The 13,517-nt window shown below is 33.6% G+C and overlaps 1 pseudogene; it reads right to left on the minus strand.

The window, feature by feature from the left end:
• Positions 1-658: 658 nt before the first annotated feature.
• LOC145275465 (5S ribosomal RNA) lies at positions 659-775 on the minus strand (annotated as a pseudogene).
• Positions 776-13,517: the final 12,742 nt, after the last annotated feature.

The raw sequence follows: 13,517 nt of genomic DNA on the forward strand, positions 1-13,517 counted from the left end.
AAAGAACTGTATCTTACAAAATACAAAGACTACATTAAATGGAATTTGCTGTGACCGGTGTCGAGTGTCTGTGAGGAGATCGCGAACTAGGTTTTGTTCATGGTTACATCCGGTCTCGAGGAGAATCGTCTCATATGACTCAAAAAGGATGACATGGCGGACTCCTAAAAAATTGAATATTCCGGCCACATGCATCTACTAGAGAATCTATCTCATGCGGGACATCCTCCTTCCGACCATGGACGAGGTGGCGCGGCTCTCCTGGAAGAACGTGAGTAGCGGGAGAGTGAAGCTGCAACTCGGGTCCAAAACAAAAGAAGAATCTGGGTTTATATATACAACACCTCAGCTGAGCTGAGCGCAGATTACATGGGAAGTTCTTCAACTAGTCTAATATGTGTCGTTGGAGATTTACGAAGTGACATTTTGGATTCTGTTCTTTGATTACGCATTCAGTACACAGATGTGTAAAGGGCTCCTTCAGTCTTTGACATCCTATAGATACCCACGAAGGGATGTCTGCGCGTGAAATTTTTGTCGAAGGATGTGCGCAATCTCCAACTACACCTCCTCTCCTGAATCGATATTGTTAAATACCAGTGGCAAGTTAAGTGTATGTACAGGATGACTGGAAACAAATGCCAAGATAAGCGGAGAAAACATACAGCACCTAGAATTACCAAATAGTCACCCATCTGGTACATACCAGGCTCAATGTTGCTTAACTCCGGTGATCTGACGAGAACCGGTGTGTCAACACGATTATGCCGTATATAGAAGAACGTGTAATGTGACGTTTTTAGTCTTAGCAATGAGGTTTATCACATTTATACTTAAATGGAGGTTAATTGTTTTGGTTTAAATTAACTGAAATAAACAGTAACATTCATAAACGGTATAATTAGATATAAATTTGAATTCTGTTTAAATTTGTTTAGATTACTTTACATTCTCTTTGTTTTACAGTAAGATTATAAAAATCATTCTGTTCATGGGTTTTCTAAAGAGCTTCAAAATGTAATTGCCATTAATCTACTTGAAAATCTTAGTGATTTCAGGCATCATAATTGATTCACCTATATATAAAGTATGAAGCATTATCTTGTGTTTTATAAATATGATTTAATTTGTTGCATAGCACTGTGTTTAATTTTTTTTTTCGGATTTCGGGAAAGTGTAATTGAAGTTAATTAAAAAATATTTTATACGACTTATCTCCGATGAATATCGCCATTATGCTATTAAAAGGAGATTAAATTTACATATTAAAAGTAATTTTCATCATACAATTTTAATTAGACGTAGACCCATGTTATATATAAATATATATATATACTAATTTATGTGTATATATATACGTATATATATATATATACGCATGTTAAATATATATATATATAAATATATAAATATATATATATATATATATATATTCAGACTAATTTATGTGTATATATACTTATATTTATATAATTATAAACTGGAGTGTATTTCTAGTTCTGACATTGATGTTTAAAAGCTTTTTTCCTATTTAAAATTATAATCATGAACTGTGCATGAATTAAAATATAATATATAAGTGTATTTTATGGCATAGCAACGCCGGGCGGTTTGCTAGTGATGCATAAGTGACAGGTAATGCCGGAAAATATCAGACTTTCTGCAAACTAGTTGTAAACTAGACTGCTGGCGATGACGCCAACCTTACATTCCGATCGAACAGTCGAGATCACGAACAATAAGAAAAATTCTTAACTTTGGATTGGAATTGCTATGATACAAAACATAATAAAATAATAGAAGAACAATGTCAAACTAACTGAAGAGTAATTGGAATTAATGGAAATTTTTATTTAAAAAAAGTCAAATACCGACAGAAAGAAGGAAGTGAAGCGAACGACACATTTCTACCGTTGTCCGAATCAATCACAGCCACTACGCTGGCCCGAAAGCTCACGCTCCACAGATTACCATCTGTAAAATAAATAAAACTTTGTTGGTGATACAAGTTGCTGTTTAACTACAAAAAGAGACATCAGAGTGTATATAATATGGCACGCATTTGGAAAAGCGCGTCTATTAAATATACACAGAAATATAACTCTATATATATTCAAATTGAAACAATGATTAATATATCTGTTTGACATTATTACAACAATGCAAGCAAAAGATATAACCATTCTACAAAATATCAATGCGAAAAAACAGAAGTTCACAGTAAGGGATGCTTATTTATATAAGTGTTACTATAGTGCTAATTGCTAATAAGCTTTTCTCTATATAATCAATTATTCGGTGCAATGATACCAATAATATACAAGCATGTTTGCAAAAGTTAAAATCATCATGAATATTCTACTGAGAATGCAATAAAAATTCGAGTGTAAGTACATATTCTTTCAGTACATTTCATTTTTACATAACCGTAATGCTTATTTAATATTTAATGTGTATATAACTGTATAATTCCTAAATTATATACAGAATTTTGAAATATGACAAGGAATTAGTGCGTGGACGCTGTCACATGGGATCGTGTAAAGCGAAATATATTTTCAGTTCGTTTGTCTTTCTATCAATAGTTCTCGACTCCACATTTACGGATGTTCCGAAAAATTATTTCCTTAAGACAGTGATTGGTTGCACTAAACAAGAATAATGCACGGAATCGCAAGAAGTATAAATATTTGCCGGTGTTAGTTATTGTGTAAAAAATAATTTAAAAAAAAAACGACGGTAACGCATACGAAATATAGAAACATTCTAATTCATGAATTTACTTAAGTTTTTAATTACAAATAAGTTTCAGAAACATTTATCTAACAGGTGATAAAATTATTTGTCATGATAGCATGGTTAATATTATATTTTACATAGAACTAAGCTGTGGTACATTAAGATGGTTGTAAGGTCATGCATATAATATTGCACTGTCTTTGTTTATTATAGTGTAGTTTACTATTTAAGTATAACTATTTTACAGAAATCACAAATTATGATTTTGATCAAAGTTATTCCACAGTCTGGTTCCTTGTGTTAAATGACATTTTCATTAATTCTACATTTTACAGCATCAAATCGATTATATTTTCAACTAATGACTTAAATTATTAACATTGCTTACTTATTAAAACAAAGTACTAAATAGCTATAAAAAAGGATAACAAATTAAGATATTTAATATCAGTTTGACAAGAAAATTATTGTGCTTTTTAACTTTTCAATTTAGATGAACATATCTCGGCTGAATCAAAAATTTATTTATCAAAATAAGCACCATCAAAATCCACACACTTTTGTCAATGAAAAACAAATGTATTTATGGCATTAGCGTAAAAATCTTGCGTTCTGGTGTTGGTGTCGAAGAAGGTTTTTGAAGCATTTTTCACGCAGAAAGTTGTCGAGATGCTTGAAAAAGTAATAGTCGGAAGGTGAGATGGCTGAAGACTACGCCGGATGAAGCAGAGTTTCGTAGCCCAATTTGTTCACCTATTGTATGGTCGGTTTAGCCACCTGCGGTCAATCATTGTTACGGAGGAGAATTTGGGGTTTTTTTTGTTGATTAATGTTGGGTGTTGCTGTTAAAGTTTCTGATACATTTAATCCATTTGTTGACAATACTTGTCCACCGTAAAAGTTTCACCTGCATTCAAAAACCTGTAATTGATGAGACCGATCGCAGACCATCGGCAGTCAGCATAACTTCCTTTGCTACAACTCTGATTCGGGACTTGTTTTGGAACTTTATCGGCGTTTGATCACTGAGCTAAGCGTCGCAAGTTGTCGTAAAGGGCCAGCTTTTCATCGCAAGTCACAACCCGATCAAGAAATTAGTTGTTCTTGTTGCATAAAAAAAGGAATATGACACGGCGTTTCTATTGGTCGTCGTTCAGTCCATGAGGCACCAATTTATCAAGTATTTTGTGTTACTAATCTCTTTCAAGTGGTTAGAAATCGTCATATACCTTACGTCTAATTCAGAAGCAAGTTCCTGAACAGTTGTGCATGGATTGGCTTCGACTAAAGTTCTTAACTGATCGTTGTCATCATTCGATCGTCAACCACTAAGCCCATCATCTTAAGAGTCGTCGCTGCCACGTTCAGTAGTGGTTCCTGAGCCAAATGCTTCGTTGATATCACAAGCTGTTTCAGCAGTTTTCAGCCTAGCTTGAATTGAAATAAAACATTGTGCAACTTTGTTTTTTTGTTTTTTCGTCTTGTATTCAATGTTCTGGAAAAAAGACAATTGTTTTAAAGCGATAGAGCAAAAAAACGTTCTTCAAAATTATATATAAGGTAAAGTTATTATAACGAAAACTTATTTGCATCAATAATCAAATTTACAAAATTTCCACTACTTATGTTTACTACGCTATATTCACATTGACTAATGTATACCCAGAAACACTTATCCTTGAATGGCCTCAGGGCCTTAATAAGTGGTGATTCCTGTGTAAAAATATTTGAAATCGAAATTTGAAATTTTGCAAGAACTTTTTCCCAACCTAATACTAACGGTGCTTAAATGTTAAAATCTAAGTGAATTAATGTAGTAAAACATTTTCTCACTCTTAAATTGAAGACGATTATAGAACCTGGTGATTTCCATATATAACAGAATCGTCTGGACGGTAGAAATAGATTAAAATTAGCCAATATCTTAATAAATTGAATTATTCGGTTACAAAGCACGTCTACATCGTCTGATGGAATCGATTCATTTAAATAAGTAATCATCATCTTAAGAGTCGTCGCTGCCACAAAATTCTTTAAACCACTTGCTCTGCGTTCAGTAGTTGTTCCTGAGCCAAATGCTTCGTTGATATCACAAGCTGCTTCAGCAGCTTTTCAGCCTAGCTTGAATTGAAATAAAAAAAATTCTGCAACTTTGTTGTTGTTTTTCATCTTGTATTCTATGTTCTGGAAAAAAAGACAATTGTTTTAAAATTGTTAGATAGAGCCAAAACGTTCTTCAAAATTATATATAAGGTAAAGTTATTATAACGAAAACTTATTTGCATCAATAATCAAATTTACGAATATTTCCACTACTTATGTTTACTACGCTATATTCACATTGACTAATGTGTACCCATAAACACTTATCCTTGACTGGCCTCCGGGCCTTACTAAGTGGTGATTCCTGTGTAAAAAATATTTGAAATCGAAATTTGAAATTTTGCAAGAACTTTTTCCCAACCTAATACTAACGGTGCTTAAATGTTAAAAAACTAAGTGAATTAATATAGTAAAACATTTTCTCACTCTTAAATTGAAGAGGATTATAGAACCTGGTGATTTTCATATATAACAGAATCGTCTGGACGGTAGAAATAGATTAAAATTAGCCAATATCTTAATAAATTGAATTATTCGGTTACAAAGCACGTCTACATCGTCTGGTGGAATCGATTCATTTAAATAAGTAAGACATTTCGATCTCACAATGTTATTGTCGTCTCCAAATATTTTGTTTGATTCGCTCAACAATATCTACTACGGCAGAATAAAATATCTACAGACAGATACCCACATTCGTATCGACGGTCGCTGACAATGGAATCAGTTTCCACCATTTCTTCGACAGAATTTGACTCTTTGGAATTTTTTCTTTCAACACTCCGAATCTATTTCGTCTATCGAGTCTTCAACTAGACGGTTTCTCTTTGTGAGAAAAAAGAAAGAAAATTGTGTCACCGTTTTGTCAGACTATAGGGGAGAAAGATTCGCCGAAAAGAATAGACCACGATAGATTTATATCGTTTGGTGTTCAACAAACTATTCAAAAGTTTCGTACTGACTAACATCCAATTAAGGATTTACGGCCATGCTAAAGCGAAATATACTAAAGAAAAATAAAGCCAGGTAGAACTTCAATTGAAAAAAACAAAAAAGCAGGACAGAACACATGCGATTTCAAAGTGACGCATGGGAACAACTAACGGATGTTTCGCACCCGGCTACTGGCCTCTTCTCGTCTATGTAACAGGTATTACTTTGCTTTCTCCTCTCTCTTTCTCTCTCTCTCTCTCTCTCTCTCTATCTCTCTCTCTCTCTCTCTCTCTCTATATCTCTCTCTCTCTCTCTCTGTGTATGTGTGTTTTGTGTTTAGCGGTCGATCTATGAGGCAAGAAAGGTGTATTTTATAAGATTTACAACGTAGATTATAATAATAATAATAATAATAATAATAATAATAATAATAATAATAATAATAATAATAATAATAATAATAATAATAATATATATACATATATATAATCAAGTTTTATGTATCCACGAGAAAAAACCTATGAAGTTTACAATGGTTATTTAGAGTGCTCAATATAAGAAGAGTAAAATTTATTTTTATTAATATAAACAAATTTATAATGGCGCGACACTGGACATGCTTATGTTTCGAATAGATGTTGGATTTTTGATAACCGGTTTTCTTCAGTGGAGAGAAAAGAGAAACACCCGCTGGGCTTTCAACCCAACTTTGAACTCTGTAAAGGCAGAATAGGCTGTTCTGAGCAGCTCTTACTTCATCTTCGAGATATAGCAACACTACTAAATTTTAGGGTATATTGACTCTTATACAGGCACATCAAATATCATCAGATTCTTAATATCACATGGATTTTATGGAACGCTTTACAAAATACTACATGCCTCATTTTTTTATCGATTTAATCGCGAATTTTACTTTACTTTTATCTTGTGAACTGCCTAAATCATGACGGTTTTATGCATTGAATCGATTTCAGATAAAAACTAAATGCTTTTTTTTAGTTTTAATTTTCTTTTACATTTCTCTTTTTTATCATTCAATCTGACATGGTCAATGTGGATAGTGCCAATTCATAACAGATGAACGATTTTAATGGAGTTATCTTATTTAACCATCAAACCCTCATTAACCCTGTCTTCAGTGCTGCGATAAATTAAAGAACCATTACCCGAGACAAAGCCTTGAACCAAATAAGTGTGCAAAAAGTTTTACGTAGTCTAGTAATTCGTAGAAGGAAATAAAACAAAATAGATTTAATACTACAATTCATTTGCTTTCCTTTGAAACACTAAAGCGTTTTCTGTCATCAAAACAGATCCGTTTTTGTAATGGAATGTGGTTGTCTGCTCTGTTTACTGTCTACTGACTTACTTGTATTTTTTCTGATAAATCAATCAGTTTCTATCTCCTGGAAGCGATTACCAAGTCAGATAAGATTCTCATAAAAAATCAATTAGTTTACTTTATTTTTAAAGCATTGCTGTTAAATTGCAGCTCGATTACATACTCAAGGAAATAAAGATAGAGAAAGAGAGATGGGGGGGGCATATGGAAACAGTAAGCCAAAGAGGTCAGTAGTGTAATTGTATTGGAGTACAGGTTTTTCATGAGAAAAAATCTATACGTTCAATTACTTTGTTGCTTAGAGGTGAAAGAATGTAAGTCAGGCAAAATATTTATTATAAGTTCAATACACACCGAATGCTATATTTATTTAGATGTTTTGGGTTTTTTTTTTCAAATTCTTGCAATATTTTTGCAATAATCTTAAACAAACATCAAGCAACATAAACTGAAACGAATACATTGGAGACAAGGTTGCTGCGAAGAAAGTGGACTCTTTCTAGCGTGATAGAATTTATTCATACCTAATAGTGTCCTATCTATTTACTTATATAGACCCGGTCCATTAGAGGATAAGGTTCAAGATGATAGTGTAGTAGTCGTTAATGGTGGAAATTGGGTAGAATTTGATTATTTATGGGGGCGGCTCAACAAGAACTTGTTTACATTGTGTTCAACTAGGAAGCAGGCCAGCGGAATGGTGTCCCACAGGCGCAAGTTCTATGAAATGAGTTTGTTCATGGAATCTGCGTTTAGATTTAGGCGCAGGTAGAAAAGTGGTTGTAGCTAATGGAATGTTTTGTTTTGAGTTTTTGTGAACGTTTGGCGAGGGGGGGCATAGATTGGAGATCAGTTGAGCATTTGCCAAGACAATAACGATAGATAAAAGACAGACTCGTAATGTCTCTTATTTGGGGAAGAGGTGACAGGGAAGAGAAAAGTGCATCACTAACTAGGTTTTGAAGCCGGTTATGAACTCTATCAAGAGTGGATATGGCGCACCAAGCAGCTCCGTCCAAAATTTAACAACAGTACTCAATCTTAAGGCATCGCTGGCTCTTATACAGATATAGGATTGCATCGACAATGAGATACCTACAGAAGCGGTAGAGTGATCCAACAATGTTCCCAGCGATCTTGGCAACAGATTTGTTTTATGTGTTCCATTTTGAACCTGGAGTAGACGTCAGTCCTAGAGGCTTGCCAAGACAGGGGGATTCCCAAAGATGAGAACCATTCATTTCAATTGGGGAGTGCTTGGGGTCAGAGCGATTATGATAAAAGGAAAGAAGCCTGGTTTTCGATGCTTTAAAAAATAATCAGCGACCATTTTCCCCATTCCACCAGGTTCTTAAGATCAGATGATAATCAGAAGGATTTTCTACAGAATCACGATTCACTCGTACATTGAGTATTGTTGCAATATCTGGAGTTGTGCGTCTGCCACTCGTCTTTTACTACTAGACAGATTCTTAAAAAGTTCCCAACCAAATATGTACCGCACTTTTAATCAAACTTCACCCTCTGTCCTATCAGTAAAATGTTTCACCCTCTGCCCTATCAGTAAAATGTTTTCTTTTTATGTCTGCTTTACAAATAATTTAATGTCTGCTTTACAAATAATTTCCTTGTGCAACCAGATCAGGCTGTCGGAAGATAACACCCTGACACAAATGCACCTACATTAACACCTTTCTGTTTTTTTAGCACAACTAAGTCATGTTTTGCAAAACCCAAAACAAAAAGAGTAGTCTCCTTCCCTTTCCCCCTTTTTTCTACACTCCCACTTCTCTATTGGCTTCCTAACTTAAAGGTCTTGGATATGACCTTATACTATATCCGATGGTGAGGCCCCAACTTGCGGGCTTTGGGAGAGTGTGAAACCACCATTTAACTGCCTTTGCTCTCGGGTCCACTCTGACCCGGAGTGGTAGTACCTGTTAGGGTCCCAACTATAGGTTAAATAGAAAGCGATTTGAATATATATATATATATATATATATATATATATTCTATTAAAATAATGTTCTTCAAAATCACTGGATTCGGCATTAAATAACCTGAAAAGGGCTGATATGCCGTAAACCAAATACAAATAATTTATGTCTGCTTTACAAATAATTTAAGTGCTCTGTTGTACTCGAAGCAAATGTATCCACTCGACATAAGCACACCAGACAAATCCGGCAAGTAGCAAAAATCTACCTCTATAGAATAGAGATCCCTAGATGCCGGAAATCTGTCTAATTTCTTCCCTCGAACTGCGAGACTTTGGGATTCCTAACTGATCCCTGTTTTTCTGGCTGTACTGATATTCAGAAAGTCAACTGTAATGTAAACAGACATCCGTGTGCTCAACCGTCTATACAGTTTTGGTTTTTAATTGTAGCCTATTTACTTCCACGTTACACTGTTTCTTGTTTAATGTGAAATGTACATGAATTACTATTAGCAATATTCTGACATTTTTTGTGGTTTCGTTATTTGATTACCCGACGAACATTAAGGCTTAAAGTTTACAAAAGAAGAGTAACCGTCTAGAGCAGCTTGATCTTCTTTTTTTATACACTATTTAGCACGTTTGGTCACGCACACACACATGTAGATACATTTACATATCTCTGTGTGTAAACAAAAACAATATGTTTTTCTTGGAAAATATAAAATACCATAAATAGAAAGGGTTTACTCCCATTTCATTGTATGTTTACAAAATCAATATATATTGCTTGGAAACTATAAAATACTATATAGAAATAGAGGGCACTACTGTAACTATTAAATATAAAAGGGCTCACTCTTATTTGATTGGAAATATTCGTATTATTTATTAGACGACACATGATTATGTTTCATCACGTATTTATAACTATTTTTTCTCTACATTATTCGTAAATTCACAGTGTGTTTCTACGATTAATCGTCATATCGTCATATGTAATACTAAATGGTATTTTACGTGGTATTTGCAATGAATAAATGTCAGATTGTGCTTTGCCTTTATCACGGCTGCTTACAAAGCAGAATATCCATTAATTACGATAGAGTTCCGATTATAGCCGGTAGCGATAACATATTCGTTAGTTTCATAAAGTGAACAGAACACATATTGTTTACTATAGAAAATGACAAAACAATTTTTCGTGCGTTATGTATAAATTGAAATTGTATTTATTACTAACTGTAATATATTTATATTTTCCAGTAAGTTACAATGAATATATGATGGATCGTAATTTCTATTTACCACAGCTGTTTATACTCATTTAATACGAGTACTCATTTAGTACGAGTACTCATTTAATACGAGTACTCATTTAATACGATGCCAGTCCGATCTAAGGCAGTAGCGATATTCATTGAATTAGTTATTATATTCTTAAGGTAATCATGTAAACAGAACATTTTTTACTATATAAAATGGCATAATTTACCTGAATAAGTTTCGTTTGTAAGCCAGAAGTATCTTATAATAATGTATGTTAAAAAAATTCTAAAATACTCGATAAAGGTATACGCATTAAACTTTAACGACCATGGTGTTTTGTCGGTTTATCTGAATGTACGCAAGCAAGTTAGATCCATTCTAAATAATTTAAAGTTTTGTGATTTTTATTTCAATATAACTTCAAGTTGAACATGCAAACTTAAATAAGTGTTTCATACAGACTGTCACAAGCATTTATATCCTAATTTCTCCTCAGATAAAAAAATATTTCTATTTCATTTGGAAATTCCGGTTTTTATAAACTGGTATGATTAATTTCACTTCACATTGGAAATAAAAGACTTTAATTCCATCATTTTATAAGGTTGCTAGAAGATTTTTCGATGTGTCTACCGCTTTAGAACATACTTTACGTTTATAAGGGCGAGATACATACAAAAATGAATTACTGTTGCTATACCATTAAAGGTTCACAGCACTCTCATAGCTTGACATAGTAAAATACTTGGTGTTACAAATGAGTGGGAGGAATTTTAATCTATTTCACATAGACAAAATATTGCTAGCCACTGCATGTTTTATTGTAGTCTTAATAGTTAATGGTCAATTGACCTCCATTCTCTCGAAACAGCAGTACGCATCTTTATTAAATAAGTACTTGTTTTCTGTATAAACAATGTTTAACAACAGCCTTCATTTCTCACCGAGTAGCACATGGTTGTGTTTTAATCTAATGTCAGCATTGAATATCAATTCTAATTAAATAATTGTCTGTTTATTCTAACAATTGTTTCAAATTTACTCCTAGTGGCAACCATACACTGATAACTGGTAACCGGTGTGAAAAGAAAGACTCGTAAGGTCAAAACTATATTATGCAATCAAACTATAAGTGGAAAATAAAACATTTTTCCTCGTTGGTGTCTTTAAATACTGAAATATAATTAATTTCACAAAATGAACAATTTAATTATTTCTATGTCATTTCAGAATAGAAGATCTGAAAAGCATAACACCATTCCCTGTAATTTATCACAACATACGCAGACATGCTAAATCACTCCAGTTTTAATTAAACATCGAGTAATTATTAATAATGCAAGTGCATATTTATTTGTTTTTAGTGTGTGTTTACATTTATGAATATAGCTCAGTAATGAGAATTAAAAATTAAAGTATTGTGCTATAATTAAAGAAAACTTCGTTGATCGGGTAACTATTAAGCGCCATAATTATTCATTATTTATGCAGATGTGGTTAAACATACATGGCTTGAACGCGCTTTTAATTTAATAATAATTATATAAAAGCAGATAAAATTCATATTATAAAGTCAATTCGCAATTTATTGATAATTTTACGAGGATCTATCGACTATGTATCTAATATGTGTGTAGTGTGAGTTTATTCAAGTCAGCAAAGGAAACGTAGCTATAACGTTTTACACATGCCCCCGACAAACATAAGATCTTACATGCTTCTGTAAAATTAAAACAGCAAAAACGTATTAGCTAGGACTAATGTAAACAAATTAATCTTGCTCCGTATGCCTAAAGCTAAACGAAGGCTCATTGAGCTAAGTTGCTTGCCAAAAACTGTTTTTCTCTGTGAAACAAACTAAAACGGGATCATTCTTATCTGATTACGGCATGATTGTTTTTAAATCGAAGGTTAACAAATTCATCTTGAGATATCTAAAAATACTCCCCAGATCAAACCATGTTTTTTAAACATCAAAGTGTTTATATCATTTTCAATCTGTTGCAGATAATTACTTTTTATCACGTGTTTTTTGCGCCTTAATAAGCGGTTAGCACAGTTCTTATCTGATGACGGTATGATTGACCGTGAATACAATGTTAACAAATTTATCTTGAGACGTCTAAAAATACTCCCCGTATTAAACTATGTTTTGTAATCATCATATCACTTTCAAGCTGTTGCAAATATTTAACTTCTATCACGTGTTTTTTCGCACTAATAAGCGGTTAGTCCGTAGTAATATATATATGTGTGTGTGTGTGTGTGTGTGTGTGTGTGTGTGTGTGTGTGTGTGTGTGTGTGCATATGTATATTAATTGAACAAGTTCAAAAGTATTGGATGAATAATCAAATCATTTTCAAAAGTGTCCAATGCATGTATAGAGGGCTTATAAGTAAAATTATCATCAGAAAAATGTCTACGTTCGACAACGTTAATAATCTCGTCAATTGAATTACCGATGTGAGGAGTGACATCGGAAACATGTAGATCTATTTGCACAGTATCTTACCGACTTTTGATTATATTTGTTACTTATATTGATTGTTTTGTAGTGTAGAAAATCTAATTCGTTTAATTGTGCTGTGAATATAATCATCTGTTTTTAACAGTATAATACAATTGTTTTCAACGCATTTTAAGTCACGTGCAAGCAACATTCTGTCACTCGGTCGGTCGGTCGTCTGTCGGTCGGTCTGTCGGTCGGTTTGTCTGTAACACTTTTGTGCTTGGCCTTTTTAGTAAAGATCAAAGGTCTGTTGTTAATAGACGCTGTCCTTGGTTTTTAAGCTTTTCTTGACCAAGATCGGGGTGTGATGTCTGTTCCGGCAGATGCTGCAAGCAGGGACAATGTGTGGGGATAGTCCCACATATAAGACCTTGGTCAGTATGACGGCAGCCCTTCATAACAATTGTCAATATACATATATATCCCCGGGGAGTTAGTCCCCATCTCTCCTTCACTCCTCACATTAAAAATTGGCTTTGTGCCTAATTTTCTCGGTGGGGGAGCAAATAAATACCCTTTTCTTGGCCTTTTGGCGAAGATCAAAGTGTAGTATCTGTCCGACAGATACTGCAAGCTATGACTAGCTAGGACTAGCTATGACTAGCAAAGACCAGATGTGGGGGCAACCCCACATGCCTGACCTTTAACCAGCTCCCATTTCCCACCTCTCGGGAGCTGG

Source organism: Euprymna scolopes, chromosome 4 (assembly GCF_053919585.1).
Source record: "Euprymna scolopes isolate OS-2025 chromosome 4, ASM5391958v1, whole genome shotgun sequence".
Taxonomy (NCBI): Eukaryota; Metazoa; Mollusca; class Cephalopoda; order Sepiida; family Sepiolidae; genus Euprymna; species Euprymna scolopes.